Source organism: Chiloscyllium punctatum, chromosome 24 (assembly GCF_047496795.1).
Source record: "Chiloscyllium punctatum isolate Juve2018m chromosome 24, sChiPun1.3, whole genome shotgun sequence".
NCBI classification, from domain to species: domain Eukaryota; kingdom Metazoa; phylum Chordata; class Chondrichthyes; order Orectolobiformes; family Hemiscylliidae; genus Chiloscyllium; species Chiloscyllium punctatum.
Window position 1 is genome coordinate 81,190,390 of NC_092762.1, and position 18,403 is coordinate 81,208,792.

At 40.2% G+C, this 18,403-nt stretch overlaps 1 protein-coding gene across 2 annotated transcripts in view; it reads left to right on the forward strand.

Moving 5' to 3' along the window:
- LOC140494746 (guanine nucleotide-binding protein G(I)/G(S)/G(O) subunit gamma-7-like) overlaps positions 1-18,403 on the forward strand; it is a 172,181-nt gene that overhangs the window by 27,507 nt on the left and 126,271 nt on the right. The window lies entirely within an intron of this gene.

An 18,403-nucleotide genomic window follows, 5' to 3' on the forward strand; every position in this document is an offset into this window, starting at 1 on the left:
ATTGGACTGGAGGTGAGAATGTTTTTGCTTGAGTTGGTTTGAACCAAGATAACTCAAAGTTTAACTTTTTTTTTAAAATCAACCTGGTCAAAGAAATTAATACATACCTCCTGGAGTAGGTGGAACTTGAATCTGGGTCCATTGGCCCAGGGGGAGGGACACTACCAATGCACCACAAGAGTCCCTCTTGAACTATGATAATAGAGCTTTGTCACAATATGCACCTGTTCTCAGTCTCTTCCTTTTTGAAGCAAATGCATGTTTGTTAAACTATTCTCAGGGTTTGCCTTGTACTTGAATAGCTGACAAAGTTATTGATGGAGTCTCCCACTCCCGTGCCTACTTTTTTTGCTTCATAAAACAGTTTTTCACTGGCTGAATCAATTTGTCTTGTCTCTAATTGACAGCACGTTTGACTTCCTCATGGCTTTACCCACGTTTTCAGGGTTTGAACTCTTTTCACAAAGATACACAGGCTTGCCTTTGGTTTCACACTCTAGTTTGTCCTAAAACATTCCAACTGGTTGGTATGGTTCACATAACAAGCATTCGTGAGTAAGGCTGAAATGACATTACCAGTCCAAAACTCCAGCTTGTCACTGGCACTTTTTGATTGAATTTCCTATTTGGATGTTGAATGCCTGACAAATTTACCATAACTGTAGTTTTGGACAATGTTTCCTGTAATATTTTTTCCACTTTGTGGTCTTCCGAGGTCAGTGTGTGGCCGTGGCTTCTGCAGTGTGTCAGCATATTGGTGTACATGGAACCTTTTAGTGACCGCATGGCTCTGCAGTTGAGGTAATATTGATTTTGAGTTACCTTGAATTGATTCTTTGTAGCTCTGCTTTATCCAAATCCAGCAATCAAAAGTATATTTAAAATCCGTTTTAACTATTTTTGTATTTTTACTAACTGAGAACCTGGTTTTTTTTAAAATGGATTTTGGTAATCCTTATTATCTTGAACGTCAATGATGTGTATTTGACAGTTAGACAGTAGGTGGTGCTCTTGCCAATGAATCAATCCAAACAAACCTTGTGAAAATTTAGAAAACAACCTTTTATCTTTTTTGACAATTCAAAGAACAGCATTGTAAGCTACACATTAACATTACTGTACAAATAAATTTCTGAAACCAATTGCCACAGTTTTTGTTTTTATTGATTTATGCCTCAAAAGGGAAAAGGTTAACATAATAATTATCTTTATTTCTTGGAGGTTATAATTTACAGATTGATGTTTTGAATCATCTTGTCTCGTCATTTGTCACAGCTTAATAGCAACTATTATAAAAATAGGCTTAGTTCACTTACTCAATATACGTTTTGTATACAATATACAAAATTGAGTGGATCATTGTTTTTAAAAAGAAGCTTGTGTGTTTGCAGTTGATTGTACCTGTGCTTTATTCGTGAATAGGAAAGGTTTGGAGGGATATGGGCCAAGTGCAGGCAGGTGGGACAAGTTCAGTTTTGGAATGTGGTCAGCATGACGGTTTGAAGGGTCTGTTCCCCTGCTGTATTACTCTGACGTTTTGCTAAGTTAATGTTAAAAATTTTTGTGCTTTGCTATTTCTGAATTTAATGGCATGGCAACATTAATGAAGTATGCAGTGTTGGTCAATTGAGATCTTTTTATCATGAAGATTTAGTTGTTATTGATGAGGATCTTTCGTGTTAACAGAAGAACCTTGATTATCCTGCACTTGATTATCCAAGTATCGGATTGTATGGGAAGATCACAAGGTCCCAAGGCTTGGCTAAGCAATGTTATCTGGTGTTCGATTATCTGGAATTCGATTAACTGAACGAAATACTCCCTGCTCATGTCGTTCAAATAACGGAGGTTCCTCTGCATTCCATAATTAATGCAGTGAACAAACTGCAGTGGGGACACAATAGGACAATCCACGTATACATTTTAAATTTTGGAAAGAGGTTTGATTTGGTATGTAAGTGAATTTATATTTATTATATTCCTCTTTATAATATTTTTAAAAGTTACATTGATGTACACTGCATTACTCCAAGATCAGGACAGACCCTTGACCTATATTTCTACTCTGCTGCAAAAAGGTGTACAGAATAGTTCTTCTATAACGTGATGGTTGCATTCTTTTACAACCCAGCATTGTAGAAAAATTGCACTTAGTGTTGATGATGTAATCGCAGCCAACATATGTTTTAAAAGTCCATGCTCTAGAAACAGTGTTCCCAATTTGTCAATTGCATTACAGCAAATTAGCGTTTACGAATTGTGCGTCACAGCAGAACGACTTGTATAGCACTGATTGTTTTTGGACAATCTCGATGAAATTGTTTTGTGGAGAGGTTGAAAGGGGTTAATAATACTTTCTTATACCTTTTTGTTGGAGTACATTAGAATTTTGCAGCAGTCACGTGGAGCAGGAATGCTTGAGGGCAACTAGAAATGTAAATTGGGTGCCTCAAATATTCATTGTATGAGTACAGAGCCTTTTAATAATCTCAGTATTGTGTAGTGTCGTTCCTACCTTCACGTGTTGGCTTTGTGCATCAGCCTGGATACTTCTTAGAACTGAAGTTTATTGCTCCGCTGACAGGCATCCTGTGTCTGCATCTGTTTGTTTGTTAAAACTACTTTGGTATGATGCCAAGATTCATGCTGATGTTGGAGGCTCCTGAGCTTTCTACATGTGCAACAATGTGCAATTCAAAAGTAAACTGTCCTGTCGTCATCTACTCCAACTTGGCACACATGTCTGCTTCACGGACATGCAATTTAGTGAGCTCCACCAAGCTTGTTCTCTAATATTTGACTACCCCATTGTATGTTTCTTCGGTCATCTGTTTTCCTTTCCCAGTCCCTTCAGGCCAAGATTAATTCACTGAGTTTAAAAAGCCAAAAAACGTTAAAAACTACTGCACGTTTCTTGGGTTAACAAAATGGTGAGAAAATTGTTTTATTTTTAATGCAGGTGTCAAATGTCACTCCTGTAAAATGACCTGAAAGGAAGAAGCATCCCTGGACACCACCTAAACTTTTGTATAAGTTAAACTTTACTGCATCACTGTCAGAAGTTATTGGTCATGTGGCAGGAGAGAAGTTCTTGTAATACCAGTAGATCATGTCTTTCATCCTGGAAAGAGTCCAGACTGGCTAGACCAGCTGATTGCTATATGACTGAAATTACAGTGAACCTGTGTCATGAGACTATGGCTGTGCCAATCATTGCCAGCTTTAATTCATCAATTGGTACTTTACATTTATTTATTTGTGGCATGTGGGCATCACTGGCAGGCCAGCATTTATTGCCCATTTTCAGTTGCCCTTGAGAAGGTGACGATGTGCTGTCACCTTTAACCGCTGCAGTCCCCTTGCTGTGGGTTGACCCACAATGCCCTGAAGGAGGGAATTCCAGGATTTTAATCCAACAACAGTGAAAGAATGACTATATATTTCCAAGATGAGATGGTGAATTGCTTGGAAGGAAATGTGAAGGTAAAGTTGTTCGCATGTATCTACTGCCCTTGTCCCTCTAAATGGATGTGGTCATGGGTTTGGAAAGTGCTGTCTGAGGAAGTTTGGTGAATTGCTACAACGTATCTTGTAAATAGTAAATGCTGCTACTACTGAGGATTGGTGGTGGACGGAGTGGATGCTTGTGGAAGTAAGGCCAATCAAGTAGGCTGCTTTGTCCAGGATGATGTCAAACTTCTGGAGTGTTGTTGGAGCTGTACTCATCTAGGCAAGTGGGGAATATTATATCACACTCGTGACGTTTGCCTTCTAGATAAGTTTTGGGGAATCAGCAGGTGAGTTACTTGCTGCAGTATTCCTAGCCTCTGAACTGCTTTTATAGACACTGCATTTATGTTGAGTCCAGTTGAGTTCTAGTCAATGATGACACCCATGGTGTTGGTAGTCGGGGATTCAGTGATGGTAACCCCATTGAATGTCAAGGAGTGTTGGTTAGATTGTCTCTTATAGGTGATGTTCATAGCCATTTGTATGGCATGAATGTTTCTTGTCATTTGTCAGCCCAAAATCTGGGTATTGTCCAGATCTTGTTGCATTTGAACACTGACTGCTTCAGTATCTGAGAAGTCGCAAATGGTTCTGAACGTTGTGCAATCATCAGGAATCTTCCAGCTTCTCATCTTATGACGGAGGAAGCATTATTTATAAAGCAACTGAAGATAGTTAGGCTAGGATACTACCATGAGGAACTCCTGCAGGGATGTAGTGAACTGAGAAGACTGACCTCCAACAATCACAACCATCTTCCAATATACCAGGTATGGCTCCACCAAGTGGAGAGTTTGCTCTCTGATACCCCTTAATTCCAGTTTTGCTAGGGCTCCTTGAAGCCACACTTGATGCAACCTTGATGTTAAAGCTTGTCACTCTCACCTCACCCCTGGAGTTCAGGTCTTTTGTGCATGTATGAATCAAGGCTGTAATGACATCAGGAGCTGAGCGGCCTTGGTGGAACCCAAACTGGGTATTGCTGAGCAGGTTTTGCTTGATAGCACTTTTGATGACCCCTTCTATCACTTTATTGATGATCGAGAGTAGATTGAAGGGTGGTATGGTTGGGTAGGATTTGTCTTGCTTTTTATGTACAGGACATACTTGAGCAATTTTCCACATTGTCAGGTAGATGTCAGTGTTGTAACTGTACTGAAAGGGTTTGGCTAGGGGAGTGGCAAGATCTGGAGCACAAGTCTTCAACATTCTATTGCCAGAATGTTATCTGGGCTCATAACCTTTGCTGTATCCAGCGTCTCCAACTGTTTCTTGATGTCATGTAGAGTGAATTGAATTGGCTGGAGACTGGTATCTATATGCTAGGGAGCACTGAAGGAGGTCTTGATAGATGAACCACTTGGTACTTTTGTGTGAAAATTGCTGTGAATGCTTCAGCCTTGTTTTTTGCACTGGTATGTTGGGCTCTTCCATCATTGAGGATGGGGATATTTGTAGAACAACCTCCTCCGGTGAGTTGTTTAATTGTCCACCACCATTCACGATTGCATGTGGCAAGATTGCAGAGCTTAGTCCTGATCCGTTGGTTGTGGGATCATTTAGCTCTGTCTATCACTTGCTGCTTATGCTATTTGGCATGCGAGTAGTCCTGTTTGTAACTCCTTTTCAGGTATGCCTGGTGCTGCTCCTGGCATGTCCTCTGCAATTTCCATTGAACTAAGGTTGATTCCCCACCTTGATGGTAATGGTTGAATGGGGGATATGCCAGACCATGAGATTGCAGATTGTAGAGTACAGTTCTGCTGTTGATGGCCCGCAGTGCTTCATGGAGGTCCAGTCTTGAGCTGCTAGCTCTGTTCAAAGTCTGTCCTATGTAGTGCCATGTTAGTGCCACACCCTACTGAGACTATGCTCCATCATGGTAAGGTGGGACTTCGTGACCATTGGCACAAAACTAGTCAATTTCTTTAGGTGCTTTTTAAACAAAATCCTTCCAAACTTATAGGCGAACGCTAATTGTAATGCCAACTAAAAAATAAAAATTACAAGATTGAAGCAAGTATCCCAGGCCCGGAATGGTCAGCTTGTAACAATACACCCACAACACGTTGCTGGCTCATCAAAGTGATCACAATTTTGGCTCTCCTTACACAGATTTAAAATATTCCAATAAGATTAGTAATTTTTAGGAAATAATTAGATTTATGTTTTAAATTCTAAATCAGCCAAAGTGGATTGCTATTTTACTGAAGCCACATTTTTTTTTTCTTTAAAATTTCATACAGTTTCAAAATAAATGAAAAAGCAGAGAGTCAGATTTAATTCAGATAAATGTGAGGTGCTGCATTTTGGGAAAGCAAATCTTAGCAGGACTCGTACACTGAATGGTAAGGTCCTAGGGAGTGTTGCTGAACAGAGACCGTGAAGTGCAGGTTCATAGCTCCTTGAAAGTGGAGTCGCAGGTAGATAGGATAGTGAAGGCGGCATTTGGTATGCTTTCCTTTATTGGTCAGAGTATTGAGTACAGGAGTTGGGAGGTCATGTGGCTGTACAGGACATTGGTTAGGCCACTGTTGGAATATTGTGTGCAATTCTGGTCTCCTTCCTATCGGAAAGATGTTGTGAAACTTGAAAGGGTTCAGAAAAGATCTATAAGGATGTTGCCAGGGTTGGAGGATCTGAGCTACAGGGAGAGGCTGAACAGTCTGGGGCTGTTTTCCCTGGAGCGTTGGAGGCTGAGGGGTGACATTAGAGGTTTACAAAATTGAGGGGCATGGATAGGATAAATAGGCAAAGTCTTTTCCCTGGGGTCGGGGAGTTCAGAACTCTAGGGCATAGGTTTAGGGTGAGAGGGGAAAGATATAAAAGAGACCTAAAGGGTAACCTTTTCACACAGAGGGTAGTACGTTTATGGAATGAACTGCCAGAGGATGTGGTGGAGGCTGGTACAATTGCAACATTTAAGAGGCATTTGGATGGGTATATGAATAGGAAGGGTTTGGAGGGATATGGGCTGGGTGCTGGCAGGTGGGATTAGATTGGGTTGGGATATCTGGTCAGCATGGACTGGTTGGACCGAAGGGTCTGTTTCCATGCTGTACATCTCTATGGCTGTGCAGTGGTCACTCTTACCGATACTGACATGGACAAATGCATCTGCAGCTGGCAGATTAGTAAGAATGAAATTTGGTTTTGGTTCATGTGCTTAAAGCCAAATGGGTGTTTGCATGCCATCCCAGGTGAAATAGAGGACAAAAAAAGGAATAAACTGTGTATTTAATGTGATCAGAACAAGTGGCAACTATCTGTGTACAGAGCATGACTGTATCAGGCACATTCTTTCCCAGTTGCCATAACAATAAATGAGTTCTATATGAAACAAGCTGATGGCTACTGTGCATTTAATTGACAGATTAATGTAATTGTTCTGAAACATTTCTCCCTTAAAATCTGACTCTGCTTTTTCATTTATTTTGAAACTGTGTGAAGTTTTAAAGAAAAAAATGTGGCTTCAGCAACATACCAATCTACTTTGGCTGATTTTAGAATTTAAAAAATAAATCTAATTATTTCCCTAAAAATGACTAATCCTATTGGAATATTTGAATTTTGGGTAATGAGCGCCAAAATTGTGATAACTTTTGATGAGCCAGCAATGTGTCGTGGGTGTATTGTTATAAGTTGACCATTCTGGATCTGGATACTTGTTTCAATCTTGTAATTTTTATTTTCTAGTTGACATTACGACTAGTGTTCACCTATAAGTTTGGAAGGTTTTTTTTAAAAGCACCTATAGAAATTGACTAGTTTTTTGCCAATGGTCATTTTTTCTCCCTTCCAGCATATTTGATCACTTCAAGGTGTTTCTCGTCGTCGTCGTCGTCGTCGTCATCCCCTCGTAAATAAGGATGATTCTCTTCCACACTCAGGGTGAGGTGGCTGTACAGACCGATAGGCTACCACAGGCTCTGTTTCACTTAGGGCAGGTGGTGGTCATGCGAAGAGATGGGTGGGACATCACTGTGGCAGAGTGCTTCTTTCACTGTTTTCGCCTGGCTTGCAGTTTTCCTGACGGCAAGTCTTGAGGTGCTCGATGCTTTCCTGGATGCTTCTCCTTCACTTTGGTCTTGGGCGAATGATTTTTGGGTGGTTGTGGGAATGTTGCATTTCACCAGTGAGGTTTTGAGGGTATTACTGAAACACTTCCTGTATCCACTTGGGGTGTACCTGCCATTTCAAAGCTAGGAGTAGAACACCTGCTTGGAAATCTCATGTTGGTCATGCAGACAATGTGCCCAGCCCATTGCAGCCAATCAAGGGTGGTTAGTGACTCAATGCTGGGGATATGGGCCTGGTTGAGGATTCTGGTGTTGTCTGTCTTCCCAGCAAATTGCAGGATCTTGCATAGGCAGCATTCGTGGTACTGCTCCAGTGTCTTGAGGTAACTGCTGTAACAGCCTGACTTAGTGCATCTTTCAATTCTTTGTGTGATGTTGCCTTAATCTTTGATCAATATGTTTTGATTTCTGTTTTCCAACAGCCATTATGCAGGTGTGTTTTTCATGTATATTTGAAATCAATTTGTTCAATCTTGGCAGGAAGAATGAAAAAGCAGAGTATTATTTCAATGGAAAATTACAACTGGAATTCTGAGATGCAGATTGATATAGGCATCCTAATGCAAGAGGCACAAAATTAGTATGCAGGTACAGTATTTAATCAAGAAGGCTAATAGATTACTATATTTTATTTCAAGAAGAGTTGAGCATCAAAGTAAATAGGGCATTGGTGAAACCACATCTTGAATTCTATCTCCGTTTTGATCATCTTATTTAAGGAAGAATATAAATATCTTGGAAGCAGTTCAATTACTCTATTCAGTTCAACTAGATTGATACCTGGAAGAAGTGGGTTATCTGAGGAGGCTAGGTTGGACAGACTTGGCTTGTTAGAAGAGTTGAGGGGTGACTTGATTGAAGTGTAAAAGGTCCTGAATAGTCTTGACAAGGTGGATGTGAAAACACATTTCTTCTGGGTAAATTCAGAGTGTAGGGTACTGTTTTCAATTCAGAATTGAAATGCAGCAAAATTGACCAGCCGTAATCTTGAGCAGGGCTGATTGGTTGCCACCTCCTATTTCATATTTGTATGAGCTTTAACCCACCCTAATCCTGTATATTTTTTTTCCCTGCGTATGTTTGGGATAGTTGCATTTATGTTTTTTAGTCAGTATCATATTTTTGATTTGTGTAACTACTTAAACTGAGGATAATGTTGTGCTTGATTAATACACTCAAGTTACACTTTGGTGTATTTGCTTTGAATTAAATAAACTTTTCTCTTTTCTCTACCTAAATTGGTTGCCTGTCAATACCAAAGCAGATCATCCCAGTTCTGATTTTTTGAGGAGGAAAGGTAGGGAGTGAAGCAAAAATAAAGACTGAAATCTAGGAGTGCTTATTTATTCTACATGATTAACTTTTGCAAATGTGTCATTTGATTAGGGAAATAAGATCACTCTCAAGTGCATTTTAACAAGATTTTCAAAAACTGAAAGAAATTAATTATTTAGCTCTGGGCATACATGACTCTCCTGCTTCATTTAGCCTTTGTTTCATTTTAACTAATACAAAAAAACAGTTGAAGCAGTAGTATGCTGATGTTCTCATGTTGCTGTTTAATGCAACTTTTTGATGTAACACCAATTTTGTATGAATTTTTGAAAACCATTTCTGCACTTGAATGTCAAATGAAGGCTTGTTTGAGGATTTTGAAGTTGAACCTTGTTAAATATTGGCAAAAGTCTAGCTGCAGGCAATTCAGGGAAATTCTCAAATTAAAAATTCAGAGAAAATCAATTGAAAAAAACAATGTGGTACTTGTTTTACTGTACTTTAATGCTACTAAAATAAGTGGCAGATTAATTTTACTGTAAGACAATTTAATGGTATAGTCAGATCTTTTATTCCAGAGATATGATTGATCAATGCACATACCTGAACTCTGCATTATGCTGACTCTGAAACATCTTCATGAAATGGGAGTTAAAATTTATATTTAATGAGGCATTACATTCTCAACAAGAGTGTCTTTTCTAGTAGAGTAAATTCATCCTGTCTTCTCCTAAATTACATTATGTGCTGGAACAGTAAAAGAGCTAACACCTTCCCGACAGAATGCTGGTAAATAGCCATGATTTAGAGATGCCGGTGTTGGACTGGGTTGTACAAAGTTTAAAAATCACAACACCAGGTTATAGTCCAACAGGTTTAATTGGAAGCACGCTAGCTTTCGGAGCGCCGCTCCTTCATCAGGTCCTAAGCTTGTATCAGTTAAAGTATTATGTGCAAATTCACCACCACACTTAATTTCAGACATGCAGAAATGGGTGAGGTTACGCAGGTGTGTGTGTATTGAATTCTGATCCCACCATCTAGCATGGATTTGAAGCTATGTCCTGAACATGGCATTAAGACCATAAGACACAGGATTAGAAGTAGGCAATTCTGCCCATTGAGTTTGCTCTACCATTCAGTGAGAACATAGGTGATCTGATAATCCTCAACTCCACCCTCATTTTCCCCCCCCGCCACCATGAACCTTGGATTCTCTAACTGACTTAAAAATCTGTCTGTCTTAACTTTGAATGTATTTCATGACATAGCCTCAACAGCTGTCTGCTGTAAGGAATTCCACAGATTCACTACCCTATGAGAGAAGAAATTCCTCCTCATTGCCTTAAACGTTTGTTTTGAGATCATGTCCCCTAACTTATTTCCTCTCCTCTCTTTTTGCTCCTTGATTATTTAGTAATTTCAGAATGCTTTTAGTGTCTTCTACTTTTGAAGACCAATAGAAAGTATTTATAGAGTCTTACAGCACGGAAATAGAACCTTCAGTCCAACTTGTCCAGGTAAACCAAGTTTCCCAAACTAAACTAGTCCCACTTGCTTTGCATTTGGCCCATTTCCCTCTAAATCTTTCCTATATTTATTCAACTCCTCTGCTGTTTCCCAGTTTCTCGAAGGACCCTATATTTGTTTTTTTGGCTTTTGTATTCCTTTGTAATATATTTGAAGAAGCTCTTGCTCTCCTCCTTCAAATTACTCGCAAGTTCACACTCAAAGTTCATATCTCACCCTCTTTTATTGGTCACATTTTGTTGATTTTTAACTCTTTACAAATCCTCTGGTCTACCACCACTCTTTGCTAAATTCCATATTTTATTCTTTTAATTTGTTGATATGCTTAACTTCCCTGGTTAACCGTGGTGGGTTTATCCCTTTCCTAGAATCCTACCTCCTCACTGGGATATCTCTTTGCTGTGAGTGTTGAGCTATTTTCACCAATGTTTTCATAATTATCATTGCTCCTCAACTGTCATTGATCCCTAATGTCTTTTCCAGTCCACTCCAGCTAGCTCTGCCCATATTTAAACGCAGCACAATTTTTTTCTGACCAACTTCTTCCCCCTCAACTCAATGCTAAATTCTATTATGTTATGGTCACCTATTGCTCTTTACTCTGGTGTCATGTATTAACCTGTTATATATCGTTAGATCCAAAATAGCCAAATCACTGCTTGGATCCTCAACATATTATTCTAGGAAACTGTCCCTTATACACTCTGACTTTTTCCTCATGGCTTCCTCTGCCAATCTGCATAAAGATTAAAGTCACTCCTGATTTGATGTACTGCCTTCAGTATTTCCTGATTTATTCTCTGTCCCTCCATTATAGCTACTGTTAGGGAGCCTATGAATTGTTCGAACTAGTGTCATCTTTCCCTTTTTTATTTGCCTCAATCCATATGGATTCTAGATTAAATGTCCAGTGACATCACCAGCATACTGTCATAATTGGGAGTAATTTGGCAATAAATGACCTTTATAATATTTGGGCAAAAATCTTGTTTAAAAGATGTTATGAGTTAGTGATCAAAAGCAGGAACCCTTGCTAATCTGTTCCCTCCATTTACAGTTGACGCTTGTCTAGCTTTGACTTAGTAACACTAGGAAAATATTTGCTGTTTATAAAATATATGTTTTAAGTGTGCTTTGGAACTTTGTAAGAATTCGAGCTTAACTTCACATCAGCTGTTTGAGAACTTGCTGCTATTGAAATTTGAGCTTTGTGTATTGTGATTTGAGCAATTTATTTTCACTTCTGGGGATGTGAGGGTTGCTGACTGACCAGACCCAATTTAGCAGCTATGTCCTTTAGGAATTGACTAGCTCAATCAGTAGTGCTGCTGCCAAACCACTCTTGGTGATGGGTGTTGAAATTCCCCACAGAGAGTGCTGTGCTCCAGCAATCCTTTTTCTAATGCTGGGACTGAATAAATGAACATAGAACAATACAGCACAGAACAGGCCCTTCGGCCCACGATGTTGTGCCGAACATTTGTCCTAGCTTAAGCACCTATCCATGTACCTATCCAATTGCCGCTTAAAGCTCACCAATGATTCTGACTGCCACTCCCACAGGCAGCACATTCCATGCCCCCACCAATCTCTGGGTAAAGAACCTACCCCTGACATCCTCCCCCATACCTTCCACCCTTCACCTTAAATTTATGTCCTCTTGTAACACTCTGTACCCAGGGAAAAAGTCTCTGACTGTCTACTCTATCTATTCCCCTGATCATCTCATAAACCTCTATCAAGTCACCCCTCATCCTTCGCCGTTCCAATGAGAAAAGGCCTAGCACTCTCAACATATGCTCGTACGACCTATTCTCCATTCCAGGCAATATCCTGGTAAATCTCCTCTGCTCCCTCTCCAAAGCTTCCACATCGTTCCTAAAATGAGGCGACCAGAACTGCACACAGTGCTCCAAATGTGGCCTTACCAAGGTCCTATACAGCTGCAACATCACCTCACGACTCTTGAATTCAATCCCTCTGCTAATGAACGCTAATATACCATAGGCCTCCTTACGAGCTGTATCCACCTGAGTGGCAACTTTCAAAGATTTATGAACATAGACCCCAAGATCCCTCTGCTCCTCCACCTTACTAAGAAAACCCTACTGTTAACCCTGTATTCCACATTCTTATTTGCCCTTCCAAAATGGACAACCTCACACTTGACAGGGTTGAACTCCATCTGCCACTCCTCAGCCCAGCTCTGCATCATATCCAAGTCCCTTTGCAGCCGACAACAGCCCTCCTCACTATCCATAACTCCTCCAATCTTCGTATCATCTGCAAATTTACTGACCCACCCTTCGAGTCCCTCTTCCAAGTCATTAATAAAAATTACAAACAGCAGAGGACCCAGAACTGATCCCTGGGCTCCAGGCTGAATATTTACCATCTACCACCACACTCTTGACTTCGACCGGTTAGCCAGTTCTCTATCCAACTGGCCAAACTTCCCACTATCCCATGCCTCCTGACTTTCCGCATAAGCATACCTTATCAAATGCCTTACTAAAATCCATGTACACTACATCCACTGCTCTACCCTCATCAATATGCTTGGTCACCTCAAAGAATTCAATAAGACTTGTAAGGCAAGACCTACCCCTCTCAAATCCGTGCTGGCTGTCCCTAATCAAGCAGTGTCTTTCCAGATACACATAAATCCTACACCATCCTTGCAGCCACGTGTTCAATTGCACTCTCTCCCTGTTCCTTGCCTCACTGTCACGTGGCACTGGCAACAAATCAGAGATGACTACTCTGTCCGTCCTAGCTTTTAGCTTCCAGCCTAACTCCCTGAGCTCCTGAATGACCTCCCCACCCCTCTTCCTACCTGTGTCGTTGGTGCCAATGTGCACCACGACTTCTGGCTGCACACCCTCCCCCTTAACGATTCTGAAGACACTGTCTTAGACATCTCAGACCCTGGCACCCAGGAGGCAACAAACCATCCGAGAGTCTCGCCCATGTCCACAGAACCGCCTGTCTGTCCCTCTAACTATAGAGTCTCCTATAACTAGCACTCTTCCCCCTTTCCCTTCTGGGCCTCAGCCAGACCTTGTGCCAGAGACCCGGTCACTGCAGCTTACCCCTGCTAGGCCGTTTTCTCTCCGCCGCCGCCACCACCACCCCCCCCCCCACGCCAACAGTATCCAAAGCGGTATACTCCTTGTTGAGGGGAACAACCACAGGGGATCCCTGCTTCCTCCCCTTCCCACCTCTAACTGTTACCCAGCTACCTCTGTTCTCTGGCGTAACTATGTCCCTGTAGCTTCTATCTATCACTCTCTCAGCCTCTCGAGGTCTTTGAGGAGCTAGAGCTGGCTGCACTTCCTGCAGGTGAAGTTGGCGGGAGCATTGGTGGTCACCCCTACCTCAAACATCCTGCAGGAGGAACATTCCACTGCCTGTGCTGCTATAACTCTATACTTAGTCTCCAAAACAAGAACACTAAGTAGCTTACCTGTTCAGCCGACTGAGTCCTTTTGTTTAGGTTCGAGGAGGAGGGAGGGTGGGAGACATTACACGTGTAGTGTCTCTGGTTCCTTCTCCACTCAAACTTCTTACCTTCTCAGAAGCCTCTGACGACTTCCGGGTTCCCGCTCCTAGTTGAAAAAAAAAGACTGTGAAAAGAAAAACGTTAACTTCAACTGGTGTCCGCTTACCTTCCGGCTCCCCTCTCTGTCCGCCCGCTGTATCATTTTTCATCAATCATTCTTCATCTAATAGTTTACTGGCTTGGCAAATAAATCTTACAACCAAAACACAGAAGTGGTTAAAATAATAATTAAAGCAAAGTATTGAGCGGGCTGGAGACCAAAATTAACCAAATGCTCGAGAAACTCCAGTCAGACTGCGTCTGAATTTACAGTTCAAATGCGCATGAAGATTAAAGTCACACTATGTCAAAATGGTTAAATGGTCATTGGCTAGTGGGATCTTGGTATGTATAAAGTGTCTGTTTAGATGTGGACTGTAGTCAAGACTTATCTTCACTGTACATTTGGTTAATTTTGGTCTCCAGCCCCCTCAATACTTTGCTTTTATTATTATTTTAACCACTTCTGTGTTTTGGTTGTAAGATTTATTTGCAAAGCCAGTAAACTATTAGATGAAGAATGATTTTTTTTTACCAAATAGTGTCATGGGTTGTATTGTGACCACTTAAATAGACCGATCAGGAACAATTCTGACTGTTCTGCACTTCCAAGTATGCTGTACTTTGTTAATATAGGAACAGAAATAGGATATTCAACCCCTTCGAGCCTGCTCCATGATTCTAGATCATGGCTGATCACCTACTTCAACGCTATTATCCAACACTCTTCCCATATCCTTGATGTAATGAATAATGAGATATCTTCAGTCTCTCTCGAATCTACTTAATGATTGAGCTTGCACAGCTGTCTCGGTTAGATAATTCCAAAGATACTCCATTCTCTGCTGAAAGGAAGCTCCAGTGACATGTCTTTTATTCAAAGATTGTGTACCCCCAGGTCTAGACCCACAGCCAAGCTAAAGTATCCTTTGAATTTTGAGTTTAGTATTGCTTTTCATTTGTCTGTATTCTCTAGACTTTAGACTCAGACTTCTTGATCTCTTCTATTGGTACACTCTATTTCAGGAATCAATGTGGTCAACCTCTGCACTCTGTCTATTGGCAAATATAGGTTTCCTTCTGCAAGGATGCCAGGCTTCACATAATACTTAGTGCTGTCTCACTAGTGCTGCATACAATTGCAACAGGACTGCTTTTGTTCCTGTACTCGTCTTGCAATAAAAAATACTATTTTCCTTGCAAATTGCTGTGCTGCATGCTAGTTTTTGGTGAGTTATGAACACAGAGATATGGATACCTTTTGAACGTCACCATCTTCCAATCTCCAATTTAAGAAGTATTCTACACTTGTTTCTACCGAAGTGGATAACCTCACATTTATCCATGTTATGTTGCATCTGCCTTGCTGTTCCTGAATCATGTAACCATGTCTAAATCCATGATACCTCTTTGCATTTTCTGCACAACTTGTATTCTGGCTAACTTCTGTATCATTTGCAAACCCCGTAATCCAAATAACTATAGATTATGAACAATAGGGGCCCAAGCACTGATTCTTTTGGTACCCCACTGGTTATAGCCTGTATTCACCAAATGACTAATTTTTATTCTTACTCTTCGCGTTCTGTCTTTTGACCAATCCTCAATCCATACTATGCTGCACCCAATCGAATGCATTTTAATTTTGGTTACTAACCTCTAGCACTTTCTCAGAACCTTTCTGAAAATCCAAATATACCACATACTCTGATCTTTCCCCCTCAGATTTTGCTCTTAAGAGATTCTTGAGGATATTATCAGGCATTTTTTTTTCTAAACCACATCCCTATAGATTTTAATGTTTTCCCTGTTGCTGACATCAGGTTAACAGATTTGTAGCTCCTTGTTTTCTCTCACCCTCCTTTCTTCAACAATGCTTATGTTAAGAACTAATACTGAATTGCAATCTGACAAAAGTCTAATTACTTAAATTCAATACATGTGACATGCTCGTTCTCCAGTTTACAGATACATTTGGCACTTTTATGGGTTATATATCCTTCCTTATACACTTTTTTTTTCAGCACTTGAGAGAGGGCCAATAGTTTGACTTGTTAACTACTGTATTTCTATGGATATTGTTTGAACCAATGCGTGCTTCAAATTTTATTTTCTATTTTCATTTTCATATGCATTATCTGCCTTTTTTCTATCAACTTTCTAAATTTTAGAGTACAGTTGTACATTGTTTCATGCTGCTAATAATTCCTGAAAAATGTTTGCTAAACAAATTTTTTTCCCATAAGAGTACATGTAATGAGGGCAGGTTGCTTTTTAAAATACTTTTTACATGTACTATTGTATTTTATAAAACACACTTATGCTTACATTATAAGTAATGTTCAATGATTGTTAAATATGTTTAAAATACACCAGCAAAGCATAATTTTGCACAGACCACTATGTCATACTACCGAATTCAGTAATATTGAAATATTCTTGGTACATGCCCAGTGATGAGGTAACAATGATGTTTTTGCTACATGTGCAGCAACTGGATAGAGCAAGAGTGGAGATCCTGGGGAGCAGTCCTTTTTTTTTTAAATTTTACTTTTAAAACTGCTTTAATTTAAAAATGATTTTAGAGCATGCCTCTGCACATTAAATTACATAATGGAATTTTATGCCCATTAGAGGGTGCAATTGCATCATGTTAAAGAAGAAAAATCAAAATGTGTGTCCAAATCTGAAATTTGGAAATGCTCTGGTCTGGCAGCATTAGTTTTTCTACTGAAGGAAGGTTATTGGCCTAAGGTGTTAATTCTGCTTCTTTCTCTACAGATGTTGTGTGACCTGCTCAATTTAGATTTTCCGTGTCCACGGTATTTTTGCTCTGGTGGTGTTTTAAATCTGCTAGCCATACCTAGCCGAACATAAGCAAGTGACCCTGCATACATCTTTGATTTTTGAATTAATTGCATATTTATTTGTAACTTTATGATAAATGTCAAGGTAACAAAGTATTTCAGTACCTTCTGCAAGTCTGTATGTTGACTTTTGACTTTGTGGGTTTATGTATGTCAACCAGACTTGCAGATGTAATGTGGGTTGGAAGTGGAGGTGGAAATCTGTAAGCAGCAATCCACTTTCTATCCCATTGTAGTTATTGCGCAAACTGAAAGGTGCTAACATTGCCATGGCTGGAACCACCCCCCCCCCCCCCCCCCCCCAACCAATCTCAATAAACTTGTTATCTAATATTATTAAAGAATCTGGTTACCATGTAGGGTTGGGTGAACTGCAGTGGTTTATGGTTACTTAAAATTTTTCCTGCCCATGTCATCAGTGCAACTCATCCTTGCCAATCAGCCATCCCAATCTGACCTAGTCTCATTTTCTACCATTTGGCCCATGTTCTTTTTAAACCCTTCATCTGTATATACCCATCCAGATGCCTTTTTAAATGTTGAAATTGTACCCACTTCCACCACTTCCTGTGGCAGCTCATTCCATACTCGCACCACCCTCTGCATGAAAATGTTACCCCTCAGGTCCTTTTTAAATCTTCCCCCCCCCCTCTCGCCTTAGAACTATGCCCTCTGAGTTTGGACTTACCCCACCCTAGGAAATTGACTATGAACACTATCCATGCCCCTCAGTTTATAAACCTCTATATGGTCACCCCTCAGCCTCCAGTGTTCAAGGGAAAAAAGCCCCAGCCAAATCACGGCCTCTTCTATATCTCAAACTCTCCAGTCTCAGAAACGTACTTTGTAAATCTTCTGCATTGGGAATGCAATATGCATTAATTTACGTATATAATGTGAAGTTTTTTGAATTGGGTGCAACTTTAATCTGAAGCTTTCTGAAACTGAAATAAACCAAGTGTAGAAGAATGTCAACCACAGTCAAATTTCAAACAAATTTTATCAAAAGCTTTTGCAGTTTTGCAGTCTACCAGCATGCAAGTCTTCTGTAGAAGTGCCTCATAAGTCAAAAGTCTGAGAATCAAGAGGATCTTGATGACAGATAAATGAGGGGGTGATGTGACCACTGCTGATTCAGTGTGCCCTTTCTCTCCCCCTCATATATGTGTATCCTTGCACAATCTAACCTTTTTAACTTTGGTTTTGCTTGATTGTTGACATTTTACAGCAGTGAAGGTGGCTAGCAATGATGTTTCAAAACTGCCTTGTTCCAGCTTCTCCTGCACTAGAGAATTAATGTTTTGAATGTACATAATTAATATTTGTGTAATGTGAAGTAGCATTCTTCCCTTCTATTGAGCTTTTTGAAATTAATCTTTGAAATTTCTCTGCAGATAGCACCTTTTGGCTTTGAGTCAAGAGATTCTGAATTAAGATCCACTCTAACAAAATGAGTGGAACTTTATTCAAGTAGTCACCATAGAGACTATATATGTAGTGCTCAGAGACCACTGTTGGAATAACCATCTTTTGTATTAATC